Genomic DNA, 24,482 nt, shown 5'->3' on the forward strand with positions numbered 1-24,482 from the left:
TCTCCATACTTTACACACCCAGGGGAAGGAGCAGTCAGACTGTCTGCTTCATCTCTGATATTGACTTAAGTCCACCTCTTAGATCATTTTGTCAGTGCCCTTTGCTATGTCTTTTTTGTAGTTAATTTGGGAAGAAAAGCATTCTGCCTCTATTAGCATCGCTATTTTCTGCCAGAGAATAGTATTTACAGTTGCATTTCACAGGGAAGACCCCGGCTCAGGCAGTTTAATGTTCTGTTTGAAATCAAGACTTATTCTCTTATCTGCCAGTGCTCCTTCATCATGGCAGAAATCTCGCACTGTGACTCCTGAACTTGCTTAGTGTTCTCTCCAACAATAGACATTAGCCTTCAAAGCCTGAGAATTTGATTTTTTCTTCTCCAAGTCATGAGTGTCTGTATTTTTTTTTTATTTCTGTAATGTAAACTTAGATTTTCCTAGACAGAATTTCCCTGATCGATGTCCGTTTGTTGTTTGTTCTTTTGTTTATTTATTGTACCTTGTTTTATTGTTTAGTTGAAGGAGAAAAACTTCTGATCATATGCTTTTGGGTTTTCAGGATTTTATTTTTTTTGACACCATTAAGTTATTGGTAGACCTTTCACGTATTAATGACATTAAAGTAAAGTATATTAAATTTTTTTTCCAATTTAGTCTGTAATCCTACATTCCGATTAACCTTCTACAAAGCCTGTTATCTACAGTAAATGAATTCCAATTGTTACATATGATTCTTTCCAAAAAAAACCCCAATACTTAGCCATTTTTCTGGTTTTGTACACAAATATGTATACAAATTTCCTTCTCTAAAAGGACATTTGTTTATATCATTGCATTAAAATGCTTACAGTTTAAGTCACACATTCAGTCATAAAGATGAAGTTTGGTTTTAAGGAGGAGTATTATTTAGAATCTTAAATTTTTTTAGTAGCATCTCTTTTCAGTGAATGCTGTTCTTGGCTATGTTTTCTGACTTGTTTCCTAAGTTAATTAGAATTGGAAAGCAGATGTATCTTTTCTGTCTTCCTCATTGTCGTTCAGGGCCACCAAGTCTCCTTATCTTGGTTTTCCTTCTCTCTTTCTCCACCCACCACAGCTAGCATTTCACCTCTGAGGCTGTTCCTCTTTCTTTGGTCTCTGTCAACTGAACAGATAGGCATCACCCAAATGTGACACAAGCAGGGACTGTCTGGGTTTGAAATGCAGGGTGTATAGGACCAAATGAATTCTTGATTGTTCTGACCTAGTAATGAACGCAATTTTTGTTTCCTAATCTTCAGAAGAAGGATAATTGTGCCTATGGAAAAGCGTGTCGTCCTTCTCTCCCTGAGTAATTGCTGATGACATATGAATGTATTGTAGCCTCTTTGCATGTAAGTTTTAAATCACAGGTGTTAGTTATTCTGGCTCATGTGGCAAAGCTGCTATCATTTTTTTCATCAACCCCAGGAATGTTATTGATGACTGTTCTCTGCTCACAACTGTGCCATATTTTGTATATGAAATCATGGAGTGGCTAAGATGGAGATGTAGCAGATTTTACTTTATTAACTCTTTGATTTTATGGAAGAGAAAATTGAGACCATTTTTCAGTTGCCTTCATTTAACATATTTATAAGAGTATAGCAAAGATATTTTTCTATTGTTATTCTTAATATAGGCATTCTTTATGTAAATAAGATATTTATGGAAAGGAACTAGTGCCTTAAATTGCATTAACGGTGATCAGCCTACCATACCCATCCTAGTCAGGGAAGATTTGCTTCATCTGGGAACTGGAGGAGCAGACCTTGCACTGGGGAGTTTCCTAGGCGGCCCTGTGTTTGCTTTTGCTCATTTAATACTTCACTTGACAGTCGTGCCCTGGTCATCCTGAAAAGACAGGGCTCCTGCCTTTGAGAAGCACACAATTAATCTAATCTGCCAGAGTTATTATCTGATCCCGTATTTCTATAAATTGAGCGTTCGACTGGGCCACAAAGGTTTTTTGATGGAAATTCCCTGAGGGAGCTGAGGAAGGCATATCAGCACTGCATTAGAGTTTATGAAATGGCATTTCCCCCATGTCCCTCTGAGGTAATTCTGCACTATCGCCTGCAGTGCCTGGGTTTAGGTTACAGTTCACCTGGCTGGGCTGACAATAGGGCCCCTCCCTGCTGGCCCTGCTTAGGGGCGTGAGACAAAGTCATCACTCTGAGAATGTGGGGGGACCGGCTCCCCATGAGAGCCTCCTCTGTGGGTCATGTTAAAAATGCTAAGCGCTTAGATCACCCTTAGTTTGACTGGGAGAGTGAACTGGTTCCCTCAGAGTGAATGTGATGTGTTCAATGCCTATTTGAGTCTTTGCTGGTTGGCAGAGGGAGATAGGAACCCTGAAGTACCACAGGCAGTGTTCCAGTGAGCAAGGAGACCTTTGTAACCAGCTCCATTATCTTTTTGTTCCCTTTCAAATTTCTTATCAACCATGTAGAAAAAATCTTATTGACATGGGATCACACTGAGTTTATATGGTATTGAAGTTTCATTCCTTAGTCCTCTCTTCACAGTTTTTAAAATAGTAATAGTAATTACTAAGTTATTTCCATTTAATAGGCTGTGTTAGGAGTCAGGCCACTGCATTGGCCAATGGAAAGTGCAGCAGGAATCTCAGCTGAATTCCTGCTCTGCACTATAATAGTGGCTTGAATCACCTAGAGAGAGACGTCAGCCTCCTTGTCTGAAGGTCACCTCTTCTTTACATACTATACATGCCTCAGCTCTCTTTGGGTGATCCTCTTACTTATTTTTTCTGCAAAAGATTTACCTTTTGATTTGGGCATGAATTATTCTGTCCCAAAAGCTAATTCATCTATGTTCTGTGACAATTTGTTTATTGAACAATGTGAAGCAATTTCTTTACTGAACAAAGCAATGTATCTATTGAACAAAGCAAAGCAAAAGCAGCTTGCTTTCCTCTTAGCATTTTATTTTACCATATCTGAAATAATGTTCACAAAGATAAAACTGATGTATGCACAGTTAAAGAGACCCAGGCTGGTCTATGGGTGCTGGATGGTCTCCTCCTAGATCAGGACCGGCCGTTTCTTTAAACTCAGTTTTAATGAGGCTTAAAATGTCCACTAATATTTTTCTTTTTTCTATTAGCCTTATCGCAGCAATCTTGTTGGCAATGATGGTGAAATAAATTACAGTAATAAATGCATGTTTTTGTTTGTTTGTTTGTTTTTTAGCAGGGGTTTAGAAATGGGAAAATCTTAATTGGCCGGGGAAAACATCACAGTAACTTAACTATGTGAATAAACATTAAATGGAAATGTTCATTCGAGCAAGAACTGGGACCATCCTTTGAATCTATAACATGATGATGTGTACCAGTCTTCTCCTATTCTACCCTTTTACCAAAATTAAAACATCCTATGATTATGTATTTTAAGTGGTCTCCATCACTTAATTGGTGGTGATATTTCAGCCAACATATTAGCAAAAAGTCTTTCATGATACTGTGTCTCCTCCACCCCACATTTTGATTTGTCATTATTCCATTGCTGCTGCCTGTTTGGGGGAAGGCACAGTCAGAGGGAATCACAGCAGGTGTACTGTAGGCTGAGGAGTCTTGTTGCCAGGTAGGGAAGGTGAGCGCATTACCCTGGATGGTGAAATTCACTAACCTTAGTGGTCACCAACTGTCACAAACATGTGGCATTGAGGTTCTGTGCTGCGCTGACTGGCAGAGGAAGAACTTCTGGTCAGTAACACTTCGTGGTGTGAACCATCTGGTAAATGAGGACTTCTCCGAAAACACTTTTTCCATTTCAGCTATAGGACTCCGTAGTCCTATTGTGAACTTCTGCTTTAAGTCAAGAAGCTGCACCAGGAATTGAACTTACTTCCTAGTACCCAGGTCTTTCTTGTGTGAAATAAGCAGGGATCTACCTTCAGTTCCTGGTTGGATTTCAGATAAGCACTGTATAAACTGTCCAAGCCTTATGTGTCCCATGAAGAGAAATAGATTCTCTTTGCTTCCGTATGATATACAGTTTTTGATTTGACTATTATAATCAAGCATAAGTTAGAACTAGTCATGTTGGACTGAAAATAATGCTACTCTTTCCTTTTTTTTTTAAGAGACTATATACTCGATCCAAGGTATTACGTTAATTGTATTTATGATGGACACATTTAAAAATCACGTGTTAAGTGATTTAAAAATAAAGCATACATATTTTTATTAAGCTGTTGAGAAACAGGGTTTGGGTACTTTTTCCTGAGTTTCTGACTAAATTTAACCATAATAAGAACTGTGGGTGAAATGTTAACGTCATGCAGAGATGACATTGTGTGACCCATTTGGTTTTTGGCTGCATTTTACAGATTATTTTACATAGCATATCATTCCTGGTTTATTCAGATGTCTAGTTTGCCTGGATTTTGCTATACAGATTTTAATTTTGCCCAATAGGAAATCCCCATCTCATTTCTTGAGGCATTGGAGTGAGTTAGGCGATGTTAGCACAGCCCCTGGAGGGCAGTCTAAGAGATCCTCTGAACTATTTGGGTATAGCTGGATAATGCCCGCAGCCTGTGTGCCAGGGTTTGAAGGGGAAGGACTGCACTTCTCTCATACACTAGACAAAGGTGCGAGTGAAGAACTTGTTTCCTGTGAATGTTGTTTTGTTTTCCACTATTCAAAACCGGTTATCAAATCTCCCCTCCCTGGGTCCTTGTATAAGAGTTGCAATACATAAAAGGCATCGCTGGTGAACATACCAGGACTTTGTCTGACTTCTAGCTGTCCCACTTCACATTGTGAAAATAGGCCTGGCTCCTTTCAGCACCAGAGACTTTGCATGACACGTTCTTCATAACACATACTTCTCCCTGCGGATACCTGGAGCGGATGCTGTTTGCCCTGAAATGAACAAGATGATTTTCCAAGGTGCAAGTGTAACACACCAGGGGTTGGCTGATATTTAAAAAACATGACTGAAAGCAGTAGACATCTCACCAGGGCAGGACACAAGAGCTTTTTGACAGTGATTACCTCCTAGGATTTGACGTTTTATCGACTGCTGATTATGTCAACTGGAGTTGTTTATTAGCAGGGTGTGCTCCCCTCCCCCCATGGGGAGACGCCACTACTAACTGTCAGCCTGGGCAGTGGCAGCACATGGGTTCAGAAAGCCCTGTGCTTCAGCCCAGGTGGCCCCTTAGGGATGACCCATGTCAATAGTCAAAGCGCTCAGGTACATGGGCGTTTGCTTTTCAGACGTGTTACAGCAAGTCATGAATTTTACATTGTCAGAAAGTTGGAATGTAAAGCAGTATGGTCTAATGAAAACTCTTCCTTGTAAATCAAGAACTTTAATTTTCATTCTGAAATGCATCACTGACTAATTCTTTTTTTTTTTTTTTTTTTTAAGATTTTATTGGGGAAGGGGAACAGGACTTTATTGGAGAACAGTGTGTACTTTCAGGACTTTTTCCAAGTCAAGTTGTTGTCCTTTCAATCTTAGTTGTGGAAGACGTAGCTCAGCTCCAGGTCCAGTTGCCGTTGCTAGTTGCAGGGGGCACAGCCCACCATCCCTTGCGGGAGTCAAACCAGCAACCTTGTGGTTGAGAGGACACGCTCCAACCAACTGAGCCATCCAGGCACTCAGTGGCAGCTCAGCTCAAGGTGCCGTGTTCAATCTTAGTTGCAGGGGGTGCAACCCACCATCCCTTGCAGGAGTCGAGGAATCGAACCGGCAACCTTGTGATTGAGAGCCCACTGGCCCATGTGGGAATCGAACTGGAAGCCTTCAGCGTTAGGAGCACGGAGCTCCAACCGCCCGAGCCACCGGGCCGGCCCTCACTGACTAATTCTTAAACCCATGAGAAGTTATTTAGTTTCTTTCTGCTTTGTTTTTTTGCCCAATAATACTAATCCCAAATCTGAACACTTCCTCAGTGTTTATTATTGCAGGTGCTGTTCTGGCTACTTTATGTGCATTACTGCATTTAATCCTCAACAGCTCTGGGTTAGGTTCTGCTATTATCCCCATATCATAGGTGAAACTGAGACCCAGAGAGATGAAAGAGCTTGTCCAGGGTCACACATCTAATAAGTAGTGAAATAGGATTTGAACCCAACTAGTCTGGCTCTAGAACGTCATTCTCTTAACTGCTGCGCTGTCCTGCCTCTCCGAAAAATGTGTATAATGATTCCTGGTTCCTTTGTATTTGGTTTGATTGTATGAATATGCATTCACCATTTTATGGAAGGCGTTTGAACTGATGACTATGACTGCTGTTTCTCTGGTACTTCCATGTTTTGAATGGTCTGCATGAAGCACCTTGTCTGTGTTATCTGGGAATTACTTTGTGTGGCAGCATGGGCTCATACACAGATATCCAAGTGCACAGAGGCACCACATTACACTTGCCGTCCTAGAGGTGCCACTCAGAGACCACCATAGTCATGACATCTCCAAGACTATGCAGTATGCAGTCTGTACAACTGTGCACCCAGCCCTTCATAAGCCGATGGATAGTCTTACTAGAAAGCTTTCATGAACATATAGCAAATTAATATATTTGTACCTATGATAATAGTTCATGGCTTATAAGCTCACCTTAGTGCATCAAAGCTACCTTTCATGAACTTCATGTGCGAAAATGTCCATTTGAAAGCAGCAGATACCAGGTAAATAAAGAAGCTATGAAGTTGTACCAGAGGAATCAAAATAAGTACCTGTACTAATTTCTAATTGTCATGGACATTAGTTGGCCAGACTATGGATATTACACTTACAAAATAATCAGCTTAGCCATTTTGCAAATTATGGACATCACCCAATAAAGTAAAAGCCAATTTAAAATATTTCAGCAGTCATTTAGCTGCAAGCCAACAAAACTCAGGGATTCCTGGATACTCTTTAGTTCAACACCTTTACTCTTTAGTTGTAGTTCTATTCAGGCAGCACTTTCAAGTCTTCGAGACAAGGACAAAATACTATGTGCACGAACTGAAACGAAGCCCTCAAGCTATTTTATCAATTAAATATGTTCAGGATTAAGTAGGTTATGTAACATTTGTACTACTTAGTTTTCAGAAGTAATGCATGAATTGGCTAAAAAATACCACTTTTTTGAGCTTTAATTAGAAGTCAAAGCTTAATAGTCTGTTAAAGAATGCTTTTACAATAGTGAAGTGAAATTCATTGTAACCTACAGTGAGTCGGTGTGGTGTGGGTCTGTGTTAGGGTGGCTATTGCTCCGTCTGTTACAGGAGAAGGTGGAGCACTGGGTGCCATGTTGTGTGGCTAGAGTTGCAGTCTCTCAAAAGCTCAAAACAGCAGTAATCATGGCTGTACAGTGGTGTTGCCTGCCTCTGACTGCACAGTCACACTCTCCCTTGCTGCTATGTCGCTCCTGAGTTAGAAGGTTGACTAGTAAAGCTGCATGGTAAGTGGCATGACGGCAAGCAGTTTTGTCTGTTGACTGCTCTATCCCTAGGGCCTAGAGCAGGGTCTGACTCCCAGTGGCTGCTCCGCCATCACTAAATAAGTGAATTGAATTGTTTTCTGATCCTATTGTGCACTCTCTGTACTCGGGAGGCATAAGTAGGTCGTGCTTGTTTCCTTGAACAGCTTTACTTTATGTGACACCTTTTAATGCATCACACCCCTTTCATACTGTGCCACTCTTCCACTCAGCCTCAAGTTCCAGCTGATAGCCATGTACATTAGGTGATTCTAGCCATTCAAGTTTTATCTATCCATTAAAATTCAGTGGCCACCTGTGCAAAGCATGACAGTATGGAGCACAAACCCAGGAGTATTTTCATCTTACGAAACTAAAAGAAATTAAGATTGTAATTCCAAAAGGCAGGCATTCCTTTAAAGAAAATTTTTCCTTCTTTCATCTAAGAGCACTTTATTAGCATAAGAAAAGCAAAATGTGATACTCATTGAGCATGGTGACCAAATTAGCATTATTGGGTTAGCTGTAATTGAATTCTCATATTTTATGTAATTGTCAGAATTAGCCCTTAATATATATATATATATATATATATATATATATATATATATATATATATATATATATTATAGACTTTAAAAATAAGTCAGTCTTCTAGGACTTCTAGATTTTCAGCAATAATTTGTATGTTTTGTGGCAATTGTAAAGAGTGCCCATTTCATGGATAAGGAACTGAGGCAAAGAGAGGTTGTAGGAGCCCAGGCATTAACTCTCAGGTATAAACTGAAACCTCATAATTCCATGTAATTGTTTCCTTCTGTTATACTATGTATACCAAGAATCCTCATTAAGTGCATAGTCAGCCGTTAAAAATTAGAGATAACCAGAATGTCTTAGTACCACTTATACATACTTAGAACAGGTTTTCAGAGAAGGAAAGCCCTGTCATATTATCAGGGATGAACACATACAGGTGTGTTCACAACATTTTTCAATTTATATCATCTGCTCACATTTACTTTTTTTTTAAAGATTTTATTTTATTATGATTATTATTTTTTAAGGGGGGGGTGTTCATAGTGGCCCATGCGGGGATTGAACTGCAGCAACCTTGGTGCTACCAGCCCCACACTCTAACCAACTGAGCAAACCAGCCACCCCCACATTCACTTTTGTAAAAAGAGTGATTGCTGCAAGTCAGGCAACAATTAGATTTGCAGTTTTAAATATTACATCTGCCATCTTACACTAGACTCCACCCTTCTGCCAAATGATAGCTTGTGGGGTCATGGTTTTATTGTACCGATTGTTGTCCAATTGAATATGCAACGCTTGGGAAGTTGCTTTGTGTTACATAGAGTCTTAAGGTCTTACGGCCTGATCCAAGGAGCCTGTGACAGATTTCTAGAGCTGATGTTGTTGACAATCATAATGTTGAAGAAAGTTGGATAGAAGACTAATGAAGAGAAAATATTGGGGATAGTAGGGAGTATTTTCAAACAATACTGAAATGGTATTCCAGGAGTGAACCTAATTAAGTGGAAAATGGAAACTCAGTAGATTTATTTTCTGTGAAAACAGTAAAGACTATACAAGAAGAACGAGATGATCTACATTTTTTGGAATCAGTGACATGTGCATGCTGCAGGATTTTGTTTTTTTCTTTATTTTCTTTTTGAAATTATCATTTTTTTATTAGTTTCAGGTGTACAAAGCAAAACAATAGTTAGATATTTTCACCCCTCACAAAATTATAACCCCCGCAACTATATTCCCATGCTGTACTTTACCTCCTGTAACTAATATATATATATATATTATATATATATATAATTATATATAATTATATATATATATAATACGGTATATATATCGTATTATATATATATATATATAATATATATATATATATATACACACACACACACACACACGGTATATATGTATCGTGTTTCCCCTAAAAAAAGACTGGGTCTTATGTTAAGTTTTGCTCCAAAAGACACATTAGGGCTTATGTTCAGGGGATGTCATCCTGCAAAATCATGCTAGGGTTTATTTTCTGGTTAGATCTTATTTTCGGGGAAACACGTTTTGTGTGTATACACACACATATATGTGTGTTTGTATATATGTATACATATATAGTTATATATTTAATTATAGTTGATATTCAATATTATTTTATATTAATTTCAGGTGTACAGTGCAGTGGTTAGGCATTTATATAATCTGTGAAGTGATTCCCTCAATAAGTCCAGTACCCATCTGACATCCTACATAATCTTTGCAACATTAGTGATTATATTCCCCAAACTATATTTCATGCCCCTGTGACTATATTGTGACTACTAGTTGGTGCTTTCTAATCCCTTCTCCCCCATCCCCACACCCCTCCCATCTAGCAACCATCAATTTTTTTTTTATGACTTCACTGATATGTGGGGTATAAAACTGAAAGCAACAAAGGAATAAGGCAAAGAAAGAAACAAAAACTCATAGACACAGACAATAGTTTAGTGGTTACCAGAGGGGTGTGGGAGAAGAGGGTAAAGGGGGTCAAATATATGGTGATGGAAGGAGAACTGATGAACACACAATGTGATATATAGATGATGTACAGAATTGTACACTTGAAACCTATGTAATTTTACTAACCCCAATAAATTTTAATTAAAAACAATATCTGCAGGATTTTCAATGGTGAAATAATTCTTATGACTTTATCCAGGAATCCCAGCGTATCTGTAGGGAAGATGAAAGTGTTAAGTACCCGAGCTTTGGCTTCATGGGCTGTTTGGGTAGGATGCCTTTAGTGAAGTTTGAGGACCAGGGATTATATTCAGAAACTGTAGCTATATCTGGGGTGCCCCTGGAAGCTTCCATTTTTGTTTCCTCCTCCCTTGAGTCCAGCAGGCCTAGGCTTTGTCACTGAGGCACTGGGTACCAGAGACCTAATGGGATTGTAATTAATCATTGTCTTCTTTTCTTTCTCTCTTCTTTTTAAACTGCTGTTAATCAAGCAGTGATACTTAGTAAATGTTTGAAGAGGTAATTTTCTATCAAGCAGTAATAAGAGGAATTCTGTCTTTGTACAGTTTATACTTGTTTTGGTAAATGACTACTCTCTTGTAAAACTTGACAGGCTTAATGTATATAATGAATATTGAGATTTTAGTGTTTTTGAAAATAGCTTCATGTAGGAGGTTAGTGTGCTTGGTGACCAATTTGAGAATTAAAAAAAAATTGTATCAAAGTAGGACTTAATTCAAACTTTAGTTTCTTTCTTTTAACTCTCAACTTCTCCAGAACAGTTATTAGCATAAAGGCTAAATGGATTCACATTCTTTGGGTTTAATATGTGCTGTTAAAATACAGTGTTGATTCTAAATACTTGCTTAATAATCCTTAAACCCAGTCTGAAACTCGAGAGGGCTGAAGCATAATTCATTATTACAAAGTCAGTCAGCAGTGAATTGTTTAGTAAAGAGTATTTTGTATTGGTTTTTATCTTAGTCCCTTTCAGAAGCACCTGCAAGTTCTTTTCAGGAAAAATCATCTATTCATATTTTGAGGATAAAAATAGAAGCATCGAATGTTCCTTTAGTGCAGGATTGGTGGGAGATGTTTTGTTGGTGCTGAATATTTTTTATTTTAAAAGGCATATTAACGTTGATCTCACCATTGTTCTTCTTACCCCGCTGAGCCCTGACATGCTCACCCCCACAGTGCAGTTTTCTCTCTGCTGTCCCGCCTTACAACGTCTGTGTGTTCTGCTGTCTTATCTGTGGTCTTCCTTGTCCTTCCATTGCTCTGCCCTCCCTCAGCTCTGCCTCTTTTCTGTGCTTTCTCTTGATCCTGATTTATAAATCAGGGCCACTTTCATTCATTTTCTCCCCGCCCCCCTCCCCCGACCTCAGGACCTTGTGACTTGCTGCCCCATGTTCTGTTGTGCTCCTATGTCAGTCTCTCATCTCCCCTTTCTGCTCTCTTAGTTGATCCACTTCCTATCACCTAAGTGTGTGCAGCCACCAGGGCTCAGGCTGGGCCATTTGGTCATCTTTCACCTGGGAACATCACACTCACACCTGGTTCCACCTGTGCTTCACCATTAATCAGTATCTAAACATTTATGCCACTTACTAGAGCTACTTAATTGATATTCCACTCCAAACTCAAATTCACTACGTCGTGAACGGCTCGCCTGATCTTCCTCCTAAACCAGCCTCTCTCCTGGCTTTTCTTCCGGAGTATCACTGAGCTTCCATTACTAGGGAACCATCTTTGGAAAGTAAAGCCTTGCAGAATCACCGGAAGTCCTGAGCACTCACTCATTAAGTATTTTTGTTCTTTGACTTTTTCATATTTGCCCTTTTTTGTCTTTCCTATGTTCCAAGTTAAGTCCTCATCTTCTTTTATCACATAATACTGCTGATGACACCTCTGATTGGTTGTTCCTTCCCTCAGGTATTTTTTCAGTTGACCCTGAATCCTGCCTATAGTTGGAGCTTGATAAAATTCTATCTTCGTGTCACCATCATTTTAGAAAAACATTGTACTAACTCCCAAGACTGTGGGGGTACAAGGTACAGATGTGGTAGGCTAGGCACTCACCTTCCACAGTCAAGTTCGAATTATCGTGCCAGACGTTACTGTTCTCCCTGGAACCCCTCTCCTCAGCTATATTGATCTACTTGGGATCTGGAATGCTTTTTTGCAAACCCTGTTCTTTTCCTTTGCTCACACTCTTCCTTAAGATCTACACCCCCTTTTCTTCGCTTAGCCAAGTAATGGGAATACATGCCAGTTACTGAGCATGTGCTGTGTACAAGGCAAAATGCTGAGCACGGCGTATTTGTGTCACTGACTCATCACCATGACCCTATAATATTGGTACCTTTTTATTATTATTTGTATATTGATGTTCTCCTGGTACCTGCTTCATGGGGTTTTGCCGAGAATTAAATGAGATAGTTCCTACAAGGGCGTGGAGCAGTGCCAGGCTCATGGTGCACTCCATACATTCTGTCATTGTCCTTTTCATTGTTTCTCTTTGGTAGATGAGGACACTGAAAGGCAGATGTGCAGGCCACACCACCAGTATGTGGGGGTACTGGGGTGGGCACCGGTGTGTGTCACTATGCACTCCAGGTCCCTCAGTGCTGTGACGGGGTCTCCCTGAGCTTGGTCTAAGAGTTGCCTTTGATTCTTACTAGTAAATAGGCTACTAGTCTTTAGACTTTTGTTTTTACTCAGGAATAAATGGTTACTCATTAGTTACTGAGTTAAAGCACTGAAATTTGATATTCATAAACTGAAAAGTCCCCATTACTAATTAAAATGAGTGCTCCACTTGGCTTTCCTGAATCCCCTGTGGTATGTCCAGCAGCCCAGCAACTGGGGACCCCATTGCCAGGTAGGATGCCTGCCTTTTGGGATAAAGTACTTCAGCAGATCTGCTGGTGGTATTCCACTCCTGCCTCCCCCTCCCCCCATGTTACTTCGTGTATTTGCAGAATGACTGCTGCTATACAGTGTTTATTCACGCTGTAAACCTCCTCTCTTCTCTGTGTAGTCCAAGAGGTAGGGTGGCCTCCTCTCCTTGTGAAATGGACCATAGGAAAACTAAACCTATCTCGTGCTTCCTTTTAAAGGCAAAGCTCTAACTTGGATTTATAGTATTTATTTTAGATCTCACAGTTAGTTTTGAATTATCAACAAGGATTTTTGTTGTTGTTTTATTTTTAATGGTGGTAAAAAAAAAACCTCACATAATATAAAATTTACCATCTTAATAATTTTAAGTGTAAAGTTCTCAGTGGTGTTTTATTATTGTTGTACATTATTGCTTTCTAATTTTTGTGTGTGTTTATTAGCCACATCTCTCCAGCTGGTATGTAAACTACTTACGGGTTTGGGTCAGATATTGTCTATTTCACTACATTCAATCAGTGCATTCATTATGTGCCTATTATTTCTAAGCACTATATTTTTTGTCTCTGATTTTGTTTAGCACACAGTGAATGTTAAACATTTGATGACTGAGTTTAGAAATGTTTTTTAGGAATAGTTTTTAGTGGTGGAATTTGAAAACAGCTTGTGTGCAGAGTCACAGTTTATCTTTTTAAAATGCCAAATAAGACGAGCTTTATCATGGGGGAATTTTCTCACTTAAGGAAACCATTGTAGAGTAATTGGGGATTAAGATTTTCATTTCTTTCCTGCAGGACTGGTATGATAGATTGTGTGTGTGTGTGTGTGTGCGTGTCTGTGTGTGTGTGTGTACTTAAATTTAAGTCAGTTTTTTCTATTTTAATCACTTTATCTTCCGAAGAATGCAGTTATTGTCATTTTACATTGCTGGATTAAGAATGAAAGACTTAGTGTGTTTGATTTAGGTCTCGAACTCTTATATACATTATTCTGTTTCTGGGGAGTCAGTTTGGTTTTAATATATCTTTCTACTTATGGAATTTTAGAAGTTAGTGAACAAAATAATATTCCCTGTCCACCAATGGACAACATTTCTTTGTACTCAGACTATTGTATTAGAGATGTGCAAATCTATTGTGACAGATTAAGACTGTCAACCACCTCTCATATTTAAACAGACTGGATAGAAGCATATCATGAAAAGCTAATTTTCTTTCATTAAAAAAAATGTAGTTGGTCATAGTTCTTAGGGACACAATAAATGTCAGAATTACTCTTAATTAGGTCAGATGTTTCTGTTCAACTCAAAATAGTCTTGGACAGACATATGGAAGGAGGAATAGATGGATAGATGGATGGAGATATACACTTTCTTAATTGATCTCTCACCACCATCCACCATACATTATATAATTCCTAGGCTACATTGTATATTAGTGTGTGTGTGAGCATGCGTGTGTGTGTGTGTGTGTGTGTGTGTCTGTGTGTGTATCACATTGTTGTACTGCTTGAAATTACTTGTTTCAATTCCTAATAGGCTTGTTTCTCTCTCTTAATAGACTGTAGATGACTGGAAATCAGTACTGACATATATACCTACTTTTTTTAGTGCCTAGCAGAAAGCCATGGAGTAGAAATGAAACAAATATGTATAAATTGAAACAACAGCAGGATTGCTTAGAAAAGCAAAATGAAATGCAGAATATTTACATTTTAATAATTAATGTTTACTCCTAAGAAAAACAGTGGGCAAACATCCCTTAATATTTACCTTTTCTTGTAACAATATGTGGTTGGCATGTTTTCCTTAGCGTTCCCTGCAATTATTCAACAAGCACATACAAAGGGTACTGTATATAGTAGATAATCAATTACTATTTTGACGAATAAAAGATGAGCACTTTTCTTAATACTTATATGTTATAGAAATCTAAATAAATTAGTGTTGATGTTTCTGTTATTGATATTAATATTAGTAAAATATCATGGAAATATTTCAGAGAAATATTGCATATGTGTGATGATCTTTAGAATAGTCACTGTAATTAAAGATTTGTATGTTCTGCTTGTTCTTAGATTTCATGATTTTGTAAGAAGGCTACATTTTTCTTTCTTTTTCACTTATTGGTTGTACATTCATGCCCACGAGGACAGTTGATGGGAGGTGTTTTTAGAGTAATGTTATTTTCATGTGAGTAGATTGAGGCTAGATTTAGAAGAAAGCATAGTTTTCTGTCTCTGAGTAACAAATTTCCACAGAATTCCACAGTCATTTCTTAAGTCCATCATGGCTCAGGTGGGCTCTCTGCTCAGTGTCTTACACTCAGGCTGTTGGTCAGACTACATTTTTTTAAAAATTTATTGGGGTGACATTTGTTAGTAAAATTACATAGATTTCAGGTGTACAATTCTGTATTACATCATCTATAAATCCCATTGTGTGTTCACCACCCAGAATCAGTTCTCCTTCCATCACCATATATTTGATTCCCCTTAACCTCATCTTCCACCCCCCACACCTCTTACCCTCTGGTAACCGCTAAACTATTGTCTATTTCTATGAGTTTTGTTTCTCATTTGTTTATCTTGTTCTTTTGTTGTTTTTGCTTTATATACCACATATCAGTGAAATCATATGGTTCTCTGCTTTCTCTGTCTGACTTATTTCACTTAGCATTATACTCTCAAGATCCATCCATGTTGTCACAAATGCTCCTATATCATCTTTTGTTACCACCAAATAGTACTCCATTGTGTATATATACCACAACTTATTCATCCATTCATCTATCGAAGGACATTTTGGTTGTTTCCATGTCTTGGCCACCGTAAACAACACTGCAATGAACATTGGAGCACACGTGTCTTTATGTATAAATATATTCAGATTTTGGGGGTAGATACCCAGGAGTGGGATTGCTGGGTCATATGGTAATTCTGTTTGTAATTTTTTGAGGAACCTCCACACTGCCTTCCATAGCGGCTGCACCAGTCTGCATTCCCACCAACAGTGTATGAGGGTTCCTTTTTCTCCACATCCTCTTCAACACTTGTTGCTATTTGTCTTGTTGATGATAGCCATTTTGACTGGGGTGAGGTGATATCTCATTGTGGTTTTCATTTGCATTTCTCTGATGATTAGTGATGTTGAGCATTTTTTTTCATATATATATTTGCTATTTGTATGTCCTCTTTGGAGAAATGTCTCTTCAGGTCCTCTGCCCATTTTTCAATTGGGTTGTTTGTTTTATTGTTGTTGAGTTTCATGAGTTCCTTGTATATTTTGGATATTAGCCCCTTACGGGAGGCACCGTTTGCAAAAATCTTCTCCCATTCAGTTGGTTGCCTCTTTATTTTGTCGATGGTTTCTTTTGCTGTGCAGAAGCTTTTAAGTATCATATAGTCTCATTCGTTTGTTTAGTTTTTACTTCCATTGCCTTTGGAGCCAAATTCATTAAATGCTCTTTGAACCCAAGGTCCATAAGTTTAGTACCTATGTTTTCTTCTATGCACTTTATTGTGTCAGGCCTTATGCTTAAGTCTTTGATCCATTTTGAATTAATTTTGGTACATGGTGACAGACAACAGTCCAGTTTCATTCTTTTGCATGTGGCTATCTAGTTCTCCCAGCACCATTTATTGAAGAGGCTGTCTTTCCTCCATTGTATGTTTTTAGCTTCTTTGTCAAAAATTATCTGTCCATATTTCTGTGGTTTTATTTCTGGGTTCTCAATTCTATTCCATTGGTCTACGTGTCTGTTTTTCTGCCAATACCATCCTGTTTTGATTATTGTAGCCCTGTAGTACAAGCTAAAGTCAGGGAGTGTGATACCTCCAGTATTGTTTCTTTTTCTTAAGATTTCTTTGGCTATTTGGGGTCTTTTGTGGTTCCAAACAAATCTGATGATTTTTTGTTCTATTTCCTTAAAAAATGCCATTGGGATTTTGATGGGGATTGCATTAAATCTGTATATTGCTTTGGGTAATATGGCCATTTTAACTCTGTTGATTCTTCCAATCCATGAGCATGGAATATCTTTCCATTTCTTTGTGTCTTCAATTTCTTTCAAAAATGTCTTATAGTTTTCAGCGTTTAGGTCCTTCACATCCTTGGTTAAGTTTATTCCTAGGTATTTTATTATTTTTGCTGCAATTGCAAAGGGAATTGTTTTTTTGCATTTCTTTTTCTGAGGATTTCATTGTTAGTATATAGGAATGCAATGGACTTTTCTACGTTGATTTTGTAGCCAGCAACTTTACTGTATTCATTGATTGTTTCTAATAGCTTTTTGGTGGAGTCTTTAGGGTTTTCTATATATAGCATCATGTCATCTGCAAAGACTGACAATTTAACTTCTTCATTCCCAATTTGGATGCCTTTTATTTTTTTTTCTTACCTGATTGTTCTGGCAAGGACTTCCAACACTATGTTGAAAAGCAGAGGTGATAGGGGACAGCCTTGTCGTCTTCCTGAACGTAGAGCAAATGGCTTCAGTTTTTCACCATTGTTTATGATATTAGCTGAGGGCTTGTCATATATGGCTATCATTATGTTAAGGTATTTTCCTTCTATACCTATTTTATTCAGTGTTTTAATCATAAATGGATTTTGCATCTTGTCAAATGCTTTTTCTGCATCAGTTGATATAATCATATGATTTTGTCCTGTATTTTATTTATGTGATGTATCACATTGATGGATTGGCGGATGTTGAACCATCGTTGTCCCCCGGGGATGAACCGCACTTGGTCGTGGTGAATAATCTTTTTAATGCATTGTTGTATTCGATTTGCTAGAATTTTGTTTAGGATTTTAGCATCTGTATTCATCAGAGATATAGGTCTGTAGTTTCTTTTTTTGTGTTGTTCTTACCAGGTTTAGGTATCAGGGTAATGTTGGCCTCATAAAGTGAGTTAGGCAGTACTGTCTCTTCTTCAATTTTTTGGAAGAGTTTGAGCAGGATTGGTATTAGATCCTTTTTGAAGGTTTGGTAGAATTCACTGGTGAAGCCATCTGGTCCCGGACTTTTGCTTTTGGGAAGGTTTTGGATGACTGATTCAATTTTGTTACTGGTGATCGGTCTGTTTAGATTTTCCTGTCCTTCATGGTTCAGCCTTGGAAGGCTATATGTTTCTAAGAACTTGTCCATTTCTTCTAAGTTATTAAATTTGGTGGCATATAGTCCTTCATAGTATTCTTGGATAATCCTTTGTATTTCTGTGGTGTCCGTGATAACTTCCCCTTTTTCATTTCTGATTGTGTTAATTAGTGTCTTCTCTCATCTTAGTGAGTCTAGCCATTGGTTTGTCAATTTTGTTAATCTTTTCAAAGAACTAGCTCTTTGTCACATTAATTTTTTCTATTGTCTTTTTGTTCTCTATTTCATTTAGGTCTGCTCTGATTTTTGTTATTTCCTTTCTTCTGCTGACCTTGGGTTTCACTTGTTCTTTTTTTTCTAGTTCTTTAAGTTATAACATGAGGTTATTTATTTGGGATTTTTCTTGTTTCTTGAGATAGACCTTTAATGATATAAATTTTCTTCTTAAAACTGCTTTTGCTGCATCATGAAAATTTAGTAGGATGTATTTTCATTGTCATTTGTTTCTATGTATCTTTCGATCTCTCCTCTAATTTCTTCTTTGACCCAGTTGTTCTTTAAACGTATGTTGTTTAATCTCCATTTATTTGTGTTTTTTTCTGCTTTTTTTTGCAGTTGATGTCCAATGTCAAAGCCTTGTGATCAGAGAATATGCTTGGTATGATTTCAATCTTCTTAAATTTGCTGAGGCTAATTTTATGTCCCAATATATGGTCTATCCTTGAGAATGTTCCATGTACACTCAAGAAGAATGTATAGTCTGATGTTTTAGGATGAAGTGTTCTATATAGGTCAATTATGTCCATTTTATGTACATACTGTAAATAGGGCTGATATTTCGTTGTTTATTTTCTGTTTTGATGATCTATGCATAGCTGTGAATGATGTATTTAAGTCCCCTAGTATAATTGTGTTTTGGTCAATTTCTCCCTTTAGTTCTGTTAGTAGTTGCTTGGTATATTTCGGTGCTCCCTGATTGGGGGCATAAATATTGATGACTGTTACGTCTTCTTGTTGTATAGTCCCCTTTACCATTATGAAATGTCCATCTTTGTCTCTTTTTACCTTGTTATCTTTTTCACCCTGAAGTCTGTTTCACCTGATATCATTATGGCTACAATTGATTTTCTCTTGGTACCATTTGCTTGGCATGTCAATTTCCACCCTTTTACTTTGAGTCTGTGCGTGTCCTTGTATCTGAGATGTGTCTCTTGGAGACAGTATATGGTTGCGTTTAGTTTTTTGATCCAATCTGCTACTCTGTGCCTTTTTATTGGTGAGTTCAGTCCATTTAAACTTAGGGTGAGTATTGATACGTGAGGATTTCCTGTCATTCTATCTTTAGTTTTCTGGTAAGGCTGTGTCTCCATTGTTTCTTTGCCTTTTTGTTGTTGTCTATTATTTCTGTGTGGTGGTATTCTATGATGTTTCCCTCTGTTTCTTCATTTATTACAGTATATCTTTCAGTTCTGGATATTTTTTTGAGTGGTTTTCCTTAAGTTTATGTAAAAGAAAGTTTGATATTTAGAGTATTCCTTTTTTTTCAGCATGCTTACTTTCTCCATTCTCAAATTCCACTTCAGGCTTTTACTCTCTGCCTTTTTATGTTTTGGTTGGCACAAGTTGTCCCTGTTGATGGTGTTCTAATAGCCTCCTAGGTGTTCTATTTGCTTCTTGGATTCGAGGATCCAGTTCTGTCCACAAGTTTGGTAAGTTCTCATCAACAATTTGTTTGAATATATTCTCTGTTCCCTTTTCTCTTTCTTCTCCTTCTGGTATGCCCATTATTCTTATATTGCTCTTTCTGATGGAGTCAGAAAGTTCTTGTAGAGTTCTTCATTTCTTTTAAGTCTCAAGTCTCTTTCTTCTTCCATCTGTGTCATTTCCAGGTTTCTATCTTCAATGTCACTGATTCTTTCCTCCATCTGGTGAACTCTACTACCTAAGCTGGTTATTTTATTCTTCATTTCTTCTGTTGACTTCTTAATCTCCAGAAATTCCATTTGGTTCTTTTCTTTTTAAATTTCAATCTCTTTCGTAAGATGCTCATGTTGTTCTTTGATTGCGTTTCTGAGTTTGTTAAATTGCGTTTCTGTGTTTTCTTGTATCTCGTTGAGTTTTTTCAGAACTGCAATCTTGAAATCTCTTTCATTTAAGTCACATATTTCCATATCTTTAAGTTCCTTTTCTGGAATCTTTTCACTTTCTTTCTGAGCTGTCTTGTTGCCTTGGTTATTCATAGCAATTACTGATTTGTTATTTCTCTTCTTAGACATGTATAGGAGTGACTTCTGCAACAGGTTGATAGGAAGAGGTCTTTCTTTTGTTTTCCAGTATTCTACTTGTTTGTTGAATGTTTTATTTTCTCTCCCACTGCATCCTTTTTTTTTCCTCTCTCAGACAGTAGTGCTATTTTTTCTCTGCACTATTCCAGCATCTCACACAATGTGGGGATTCCCTGGGAAATGGGCTTCGCCTCTGTTAACAGTTCGCCTGGGTCATAGGGCGCCACCCCCCTGTGGGGATCTGGAGAGCTTTTGAAGTTCCAAAGCTCTTTCTGCACCAGATTCAGAGCCCGTATGTTTCAGCGGTTCTGTTTACTCCTGCAGGGATCCGCCCAAATTGGTGGGGCCAGGGGCGGGGTGAGTGTGAGCGGTGGCCCAGAGCAATGGCAGCGACCACCACATCCTGGCCTGCTTCCACAGCTCCCTCCCCTTTGCCGGAACTAGTTGAGCTGCGAATCTGTGTCTGCGGTCCACAGTTCTCAGAACTGGAAGTATTCTGTTCTTTTGGTCTGACAACAGCTACTCTTTCGCTTCTAGCACAGGGCAGGTGAAGGTGGGGAGAGCTCTGGGAGGGTAGGGAGGGAGCCGCTAGTCTCAGTGCCTAAGGCTTCCGTTCTCTGCTCGGCAGTGAGGGCTTAAACCACCGTTTTCAGCCCTCTTCCCTCAGTCTTTTCTCTGAGGTCTCTGCCATGAGCGTTGGGTTCAGCTGTGTTATATGCTGCCCCCTCAGCCCTGTGGGCCATAAGCGGAGCCCTAGCAGTCTGAGTCCTTCCCTCTCCCGCAGCTGCAGTAGTTCCGGGATGCAGCGAGCTCGGAGCACTGAGCTAGGTCTGCATCCTTCGCCCGTGGCTCCGTCTCCGCACTTCTCCCTTCCCTCCTCCCCCACTCATGCGATTCTTCCACCTTTAGGTGAATTCAGTAGTGGGCCTCTTAGTCTTGCCTGTCTGCTGTGCAGCGAGTCCTTTGTGGAGTTATTGTTGTTCGATTAGTTGTAAATTCTAGGAGAGCTTTACAGAGGCTCACCTCACGCCGCCATTTTGATGCCGTCTCCAGGCTGCACTCTTGGTTAAGGCTTTGGGGAAAGAATCTCTTTGTAAGCCCATTGAGGTTTTGGCAGGACTGAGGTCCCTGTTTCCTGGCTGTGGACCAAGGACTGCCATCAGTTTCTAGATGTTTCTAGAAGCTATGCACAGTTCCTTGCCCTGGGCCTTCTCACATGGTCTCACAATCATTCGCACAATGTCACAGCAGGATCCCTTGTCAAATACACCTCACTTTTAATCTCTTTGGTTTCTCTTCTGTAACCAGCCACAGAAAACCCTCTGCTTTTCAAGGGTTAATGAGATAAGGCTAAGCCCATCTGTACAGTCTTCCTATTTTAATGTTAATGTGCCATATAACATACCTAATCATGGGAGTAAAGTCCATTACATTTTCTGTCCTGGGACTGGGCAGGCAGGATATGCACTGTAGGGGGTAGGAATTCCTGGGGTTCCTGTTAAAATTCTGCTTCCCCAGAAAGTTCAACTAAGACTCTCAGGAAATGCCACATTTACCGCCATGCTTATAATACTTTTACTTGGAGAGGCTGAAGACCATGTTTTATGAACTTTCTTCTTTCTTAACCGTACTGTATTTCTAAGGGAAAGAGAAGCAGCCTATTCTTCATATAGAGAGATGGTTTTATAGTCAGTAGGGCTTAGGATTTGATGATTGTTGTTTGCATTCATTGATCTGTATTCTGGCAGCCAATCACGTCGGGGCCTGGCCAGATGAGGACTGGCATCAAGTGGGCAGAGCCTTGCAATTAACACAGAAATCAAACTGACCCACGTTAAGGGCTTAATCCAGGTTAAGAACTTGACTAATTAGGCCTCAGGGAGTGGCCCTGGGTTCCTAACCAGAGGTGTGACTTGCCAGATCACTGTTTTTGTCAGGTTAACCTAGGAACTGTATATAAGGTTAGAGGGGGAAGCCAGAGGCAGAATCCAGCCAGAATTTCAGAAGTGAATGCTCATTTATCAGTAGGAAGGGAGATTTAGAAATTTATTATGTTCCTTGAATTATGTTAATAGTGATAGTGCTCGTGAAATAATTTAAGAGTGGGAAAGCTTAAACTAGATAAAAGAGAAAAGCGGTCTCCCTTATATGACCTGTGATCACTGAGTAGCATGCTGTTACTTCAGTGGAGACAATGTACAAGCGGTTCTTAGGCTGCATGTCAGGGAAGTCATCAATTTGTTATAGAACTTGCATTTGCAGTTGGGTTTATGAATATTGTTTGAAGTGCATGCACATTTTTATCATCTAAAAAACATCACTAACCAGAGGCATATGGGGTAAAAAGGATGATGCCCAATGTGTATTTATGTGGAGTTGTATTTCACATTTATAGCATTTGGCCTTGCCTGTTCCTCTACCTCTTACAAAAAGCAGTGTTCCTTTAAATGAGGTGGATAATGGATCTGTAACATTTATTACTTTAGTGATAGGATGTTCATTGCTAGGATGTTCATTGCTTCTGAATACCATACTTCTCTCTTTGTTTAAATCACCAACCTAGTCACATGCTCGTGATTTCCTTGGACTCAGTATTCAAAGGGAGTTTGGCTTTTACTTCCCATTTCCTTCACTGTTTGGCTGAAGAATTTTTAAGATTAGACAAAGAAACAAACATAGAGGTCACCTATGAGCCTGGGAACCAGAGAGAAAAGGTAGCTGTTTTCACATAAGTATAAAATGCTGCTTTTGCAAATCCATGTGGAGTTCTCACCACATAGTTGGCTGATAAAACTATAAATAAACTAAAACTATATAGCTTTCTTACCATGGGAAGGAGAACATTTAGCTTCATTTGTGAGTAAACAAAGTTCTGATGCAATGCAATGACAATAGAAAAAGGTCAGAGAAATCTGCAGCTTAGCAGTAAATCAACGATGTTAAGATGCTGACGTTTTTGAAGCAAACCTACGTAGTAAATCATTTATTTAATCTATAAATATTTATTGATAACCTGCTCCGAGCTAGGTGCTGTTTTTCTACAGGCTGGGGATAGAGCAGTAAACAAAAACAGAGAAACAGTTCTACCCTGGTGAGGCTTACATTTCAGTGAGGTGAGGCAGAAATACAGCAGATATTAAAATATTTGGTATTTCCGATGATAAAAAAGAACTATGGAGGAAAATAAAGCAGAGATCGAGGAGAGATGTGAGTGTTGCGAAAGTGGGATGGTAGCATTTTAGCAAAGGTCGTAGGCAGAGTTCTCAGATGCCCCTGTACTGGGTTGGGGGACTCACAGAGTATGTGAAAGTGATGATATTACTGCTGTGATTATTAGGTTACATTATATAAGACTCCATCTCAGCAGATTCACCTGCTGACCTTGAAGAAATGAGCTGCGAGAAGGCTGGGGACGGGGACTGTGAGCTGCCTGTAGGAGACGATAGGTCCCTATCAGAGCCAGCAGGAAACCAGGACCGCAGTCCTCCAGGATTGAAGGACTGACTTCTGCCAACAGCCATGGGAACTGGATGGAGAACCCGAGCTTCTTAAAGGAAGGCTGCCCACAGGACAGCTTGATTGCAACCCTGTGAGACCCTGAGCCAAGGACCCAGCTCGGCCATGCCTGCATTTTGACAGAAACTGTGAGATAGTAAATGGGTGTGGTTTTAAGCAGCAGAGTTTGTGGTCATTTGTTTCAGTTTCAAAAGAAAACTGATACAGATAGGGGTGCCAGGGAAGGCCTCACTAGAAGGGGATATCAGAATCAAGAGCTCCCCAGGGAATATGAGCCAGGTAGCCTTCTTGGAAAGGGCTCCAGGAGGTGGGAGCAGTCCCAGAGGCAGAGGGGGCCTGGGAGTGCTTGGAGGGGGAGGTCATGCTGTGGGAAGTGAGATAAGTAAGTTTGCTTGGAATTAGGGTGGAAAGGGCCATTGGGCTGTTAGAGTTTTGGCTTTTGCCCTGAAGGTACTGGGAAGTCATTAGAGGGTTTTCGACAGAGGAGTGACGAGGTCAGACCTTCATTTTAGCAGAGTGTCTGTGGCTACTGTGCATAGACTACACAAGGGCGGTAAGACAGGTGCCGTAATTCTGAGCGCAGGTGATAACAGCTTGGGCGAGGGTCCAGCTGTACAGGTGGTGAGGAATGGTCAGGTTCTGGAAACATTTTGAAAGTTGAGTGTATGGGATTTAATGACAACTTGGATGT

The 24,482-nt window shown here is 39.2% G+C and overlaps 1 protein-coding gene across 4 annotated transcripts in view; it reads left to right on the top strand.

The window, feature by feature from the left end:
* FAM110B (family with sequence similarity 110 member B) overlaps nucleotides 1–24,482 on the top strand; it is a 149,741-nt gene that overhangs the window by 34,086 nt on the left and 91,173 nt on the right. The window contains exon 3 of one of the 4 annotated variants that reach the window (XM_081070321.1): nucleotides 18,606–18,648. The exons of the other annotated variants lie outside the window; for them this stretch is intronic. The gene's annotated coding sequence lies outside the window, so the exon portion shown is untranslated. The remainder of the gene's footprint in view (nucleotides 1–18,605; nucleotides 18,649–24,482) is intronic. 4 annotated transcript variants of the gene reach the window in all.

This window comes from Rhinolophus hipposideros, assembly GCF_964194185.1.
Source record: "Rhinolophus hipposideros genome assembly, chromosome: 13".
NCBI classification, from domain to species: Eukaryota; Metazoa; Chordata; class Mammalia; order Chiroptera; family Rhinolophidae; genus Rhinolophus; species Rhinolophus hipposideros.